The sequence below is a fragment of the Amblyomma mixtum genome, chromosome 2, assembly GCF_055824585.1.
Source record: "Amblyomma mixtum isolate Tamu chromosome 2, ASM5582458v1, whole genome shotgun sequence".
Lineage (NCBI taxonomy): Eukaryota > Metazoa > Arthropoda > Arachnida > Ixodida > Ixodidae > Amblyomma > Amblyomma mixtum.
The window spans coordinates 43,271,217-43,276,901 of NC_143013.1; the positions used below are offsets into that span (position 1 = coordinate 43,271,217).

General features: G+C 50.6%; 1 long non-coding RNA gene across 1 annotated transcript; it reads left to right on the forward strand.

Moving 5' to 3' along the window:
- The first annotated feature begins 476 nt into the window (after positions 1 to 476).
- Positions 477 to 3,024, forward strand: LOC149359146 (uncharacterized). Its single transcript, XR_016288758.1, has 2 exons — positions 477 to 894; positions 2,154 to 3,024. It is a non-coding gene; the product is annotated as an uncharacterized LOC149359146 (long non-coding RNA).
- The last annotated feature ends 2,661 nt before the right edge of the window (positions 3,025 to 5,685 follow it).

The window sequence follows — 5,685 nt, forward strand, 5'->3', positions numbered from 1 at the left end:
GACCATTCAAGGCTGTGAGCGATCACCATGCTCTGTGCTGGCTAGCCAATTTGAAAGATCCCTCCGGCCGCCTTGCCCGTTGGAGCCTGCGTCTTCAAGAATTCGACATAACTGTAGTCTACAAATCTGGCCGCAAGCATTCCGACGCAGACTGCTTGTCGCGAGCCCCCGTCGACGCAGCAAGCGAAGAAGACGACGACGACGCTTTCTTAGGACCGGTAAGCGCCATTCAGCCCGAGGACATCATCATCATCATCATCATCAAGCGCCAGCAGTTTCGCGGAGCAGCAGCGCTCGGATCCTGAATTGCAAAGCCTAGTTGATTACCTAAAAGGCAAGACCGCATCGCCTCCCCGAGGGTTCAAGCGCCAACTGTCGTGCTTCGTCGTTCACAATAATGTCCTCCTGAAGAAGAACTTCGCGTCCAACAGGACAGTACATCTTCTTGTTGTAGAGGGCGCTGGTTCAGCTCTATAAATAGAGACGCTGGCGTCAATAAAGGGTCTTTGGCTTCCGGTCTTGAGAGCGTTCACTGCTGCGGCTCCGTCCGCTAGCATGGGTCCAGGCTAGGCCTAGTAGCCGGCCCAACTCTGCAACCCTGCCATCTCGGCAATCTCTACATGGTGTCAGAAGTGTTTGGATTCTGATTTTTCCTTTTTTTTTTGAAATCTTTAGGCTATCTCAAGACCATCTCAAGACCATCTCAAGACCAAGACCATCTGCAGCGCCATGGACGCGTCGTCTTCGACTGAGACGCAACCTCGATTCGTGGGTTTGTCTGGCCTAGCGCCGCCACCAGCGTTCGACTTCGATGACCCGGCCTCCTGGTCATCGTGGGTGGAGCAATTTGAAGATTTTGCTGTCGCCACGGGTGTATCTTCAGCAACGGACGAAGTAAGGATTCGCACACTTCTTTATTGCATGGGTGTTCAAGCGCGCTGCATCCTCTCTTCTCTTGGGCTCACCGAGCTGGAAAGCGCGTCGTATGCAGAAGTTAAACAACGTTTCACGGCTCACTTCATTCATCCTGTGAACGACAGAACCGCCGCGAACACCTTCGCAATTTGCGGCACATGCGACGAACCCTTCCGTCACCCTCCCATTTCCTTTGCCGTGCTTGCGCCACTCTAATTCGACAGGCACAGACAAACTCCCTTCCCTGCGAACTGTATTCCCACTATATCCTTCATAAACCGGGCAAACCCGCCTGTCTCGTGTGCGGAGAGCATCCCTCCAACATTCATACATATTGGTTATGCCCCCGCGCAACTAACTCTCCCACCATACCTTCCTCGCATATCTTGCCTCCCCCCTTTCACCTCACGTGGACCCGATGGACCGCTCCACCAACCTCTCTGCAGCCCACCCTCTGGCCGCTCCTCGGCGCCCACATCCGACGCATCCAAGGGACACGTGGCCCTACTCTGCCACCGCCGATAAATAGCGCCCACCAAACGGGCAACTAAGAAGGCTCGGACTTGAGCTGAAAAATAAAAGTTATCTCTCTCTCTCTGTGAACGAAGTTCATGAAAGCTTTCGCTTCCATAAGCGTGTACAACAGCCATCCGAGAGCGTGGACGCATTCTATTCCACCCTGCGTTCGATGGTAAAGAAATGCAACTACGGCTCTTCCAGCGTCGACGACAGGCTGGTTCGTGACCGCTTCGTTGTTGGCCTGTTCGACACCAAGCTTTCGGAACAGCTTTGCCGAACGCCGGATTTGACTCTCGAGAAGGCGCTTTTACATGGCCGCTTGTATGAGGACGCGCAGAAGGAAAGCAAGGAACGAGCGCACAACGGTACTTTGCCTGTGCATGTGGACGCCACCGCGCGTCGCAAATCCATTCCGAGAGACGCTCGTCGAAACGCTTCGGAAAAACCCTGCAACTTCTGCGGACACGAAGCTCACGCACGTATCTGCTCTGCGCGGAACGCTGCATGCAGATTCTGCAAAAAGAAGGGTCATTTTGAGAGCGTCTGCGTCTCCAAGCAACGCTCATCCGCAAGACACTCGCACTCCATTTCTGTGCATCCTATCAAGAAGGAGAAGACGGAGAACGCCAAGTTCGTGTGTGTGAAGGTTAACGGACTTCCTCTTGAATTTAAAGTGGACTCTGGTGCAGAAGTGACTGTGGTTCCCGCCACTTTTCCAGGCATTCCGTCGCGGCTGGACGCGCCGGAGGGTCGCCTCACCGGGCCAGACAACCGACAGTTGAGGGTTGCTGGTCAATTTTTAGCTACCCTCGAATGGAAAGGTCGCACTTCGCGGCAAAGAGTCTACGTCCTGCCATCGCAGTCGACGCCACTTCTGGGTTATCCAGCCATCACAGCTCTTGGAGTTGTTCATTTCGTTGATGCGCTGGCACGTTCGCAAGTAAGTCAGGCTCCTCCTTCTCATTCTCCTGGTCAGTTGCCGACGCAGGATATTTTTGAAGGCATAGGGACTTTTGGTGCGGAGTACACTATCCGACTAAAACCGAACGCTGTACCTTTTGCTCTGAGCGTCCCACGTAGGATTCCCCTGCCCCTCCATAACGTGGTTAAAGATGAACTTGACTCACTTGAAAGACAGGGAGTTATTAGGCGTATTGACAAGCCAATGGCATGGTGTGCAGGCTTGGTGGTAGTTCCAAAAGTTTCAGGTGGATACCGCCTCTGTGTGGATCTGACCAAACTTAACAAGGAAGTTCTCAGGGAAAGGCACGTTTTACCTACGGTTGAATAGGTGTTAGGACAACTAGGTGATGCCAAAGTTTTCTCAAAGCTGGACGCTACTGCCGGATTTCATCAAATCCGTCTTTCGGAAGATTGTCAGGAATTCACTACATTCATCACGCCTTTTGGTCGTTACTACTACTGTCGTTTACCGTTTGGAATAACATCTGCTCCCGAATTCTTTCAAAGGGAAATGGCTAGAATCTTGGAAGGCCAATCTAATGTTGTTAATATGATTGATGACATTCTGGTTTTTGGGAAAGATAAAGAGGAACACGACCAGAAGTTATCTGAGGTTCTGGATCGTCTAAGCAAAGCAGGTGTAAAGCTTAACAAAAACAAATGTTCTTTTGGCCAACGGCAAATAGAATTTCTAGGCGTAGTTGTGAGTGAAAATGGTATTTGTCCAAGTCCTGACAAGCTTGAAGCTATCCGTTCTTTACCAACTCCGACAGATGTCCATAGTGTTCGCCGGTTTCTGGGTATGGTGAATAACATTGGTAGCTTCCTTTCAAATCTGTCACAGGCTACAGCACCGATTAGAGAACTTCTAAATAAGCATAGCGACTGGTACTGGGGTCCTATGCAAGAGTTAGCATTCAACAAGGTCAAGTCAATGCTCACGTCTTCACTGTGTGTAGCTAAGTATCATCCAAGCTACAACACCACTCTGTCATGCGATGCCAGCTCTTTTGGCATTGGCACAGTTCTTTTGCAAGAACAGCCCACTGGTGAGCTACGTCCTGTAGCATTTGCGTCTCGTGCTCTGTCAGAGGCAGAAAAACGCTACAGCCAGACCGAAAAAGAGGCTCTAGCAGTGACATGGGCAATTTACCGGTTTGACCAGTTCATTCGTGGTATCTCATTTATTGTGGAAACGGATCATCAACCTCTAGTAACTCTTCTAGGGAAATCAGATCTTGACATGATGCCACCTAGGATTCAGAGGTTCCGTATCAAACTGATGCGATATCAGTTCCGAGTTGTTTATGTGCCTGGCAAGCAGCTTGCTACTGCAGACACGCTGTCTCGCACTCCAGTAGCTTCACCTCCCCAACAAGTGGATATGGTCGAAAAATTCTTAAAGCTGCATATTTCAGCAATCACTGAGACTCGTCTAATCAGTCCTGATGATGTTCGCAGCCATCAACAGCAGGATGGAGAATGTACCCTTTTAACTCAATACTGTACTCAGGGTTGGCCGCGTAAGGAAAGGCTTCCACAATATATGAAAAGTATTGGGAGTATAGAGGTGATTTGTCCCTCATAGATAATATTCTCTTTAAGGACAATAGACTTGTCATCCCTGCTTCTCTCCAAAAGGTGACATTAGAACTTCTCCACGAGGGTCACCAGGGTATCAATAGAACACGTCAACGGGCGCAAGAAGCTGTTTGGTGGTTTGGCATGTCTCAACAGATCCGTGACAAGGTACTCATGTGCCGAGAATGTGCTTCAACACGAATCCCTCGTCAGGAGCCACTTATGGTTACAAAAACTCCTTTGATGCCATGGGAGGAGGTTGGCATAGATTTGTTCAAGCACAGAGGTCATGATTATCTGTTGGTAGTCGACTATTACTCGAGATATCCAGATGTCATACACCTGAAGAATACAACTTCTGTTGATGTTATAAATGCCATCAAAAGCATCTTTGCTCGATTCGGCGTACCCAAGCTAGTAAGAAGCGACAATGGACCTCAGTTCTCTTCAAAGCTCTTTTCCTCCTTTGCGGGTCAGTATGGTTTCGAACATAGAACGTCAAGCCCTAATTACCCGCAATCGAACGGTGAAGTTGAGCGAATGGTTCGCACCATCAAAGACATCTTCACCAAGTCTTCAGATCCATTTCTGGGATTGTTGGCCTATCGTAATACTCCGGGTGTCACTGGTTACAGCCCAGCGCAGCTATTGTTAGGTAGAAGATTGAGAACAAGGTTGCCAATGGCTAAGTGCCAGTTGAGACTCAAATGGTCGTCATCTACGACTTTCCACTCCAGGGATCGGCAGGCTCGCCAGCTTCAGAAGAAGCATTACGACAAAAGGCATGCAGCCAGTCGTCAGAGAGATCTAGAAGCTGGGGATCGTGTTTGGGTCCGAGACGTAAAAACTCCTGCGGTGGTACTTAGTCCAGCAGCCCGACCGCGCTGCTATGTGGTGGAGACGCCGACTAAGGTTCTAGTCCGCAACAGGATTCATTTGATGCCTTTTGTCAATGACATTTCTGTTCCGCAGTCGACAGAGCTTGTGTGGAATGAGAACGAACACTCGACCTTGCCTACTCAAACTCAAGCAGCATCAGAGGAGTCCTCGGGCGCAAGCACTGAACCTCAGGGTTCAAGCACGCTGTCGTCTCCGACAAATGCACTTGACAGCAGCCCTGTTTCTACACCACCTCGAGGGTTGCACGGTCCCTCACCTCATCGTGAGATGCTTCAGTCTTCGCCAGAAGAAGTCCTGGACGCTCTCCCCTCTTCGTCACCACCTGGGCGCACTACAAGATCCGGCCGATGTGTGAGGACACCGAGCAGACTGAACCTGTGAACCTGTGTGACTGAACCTCGCAGACTGTGTGTGACAGTGAGCTGTGTCGTGTGCGTGATGGGGGTCAATGTGTCGGGAAGGGGAGATGTAGAGGGCGCTGGTTCAGCTCTATAAATAGAGACGCTGGCGTCAATAAAGGGTCTTTGGCTTCCGGTCTTGAGAGCGTTCACTGCTGCGGCTCCGTCCGCTAGCATGGGTCCAGGCTAGGCCTAGTAGCCGGTCCAACTCTGCAACCCTGCCATCTCGGCAATCTCTACACTTGTCGTGCCCAAGAATCTTAGGCAAGAAATTATGCAGGCATGTCATGATGAGCCGACTGCGGGGCATCTCGGGATTGCTCGCACGTTGCACCGCATCCAGGAGAAGTACTATTGGTCGCGGCTAGCTACTGACGTTTCCCATTATGTGAAAACGTGCCGTGAGTGT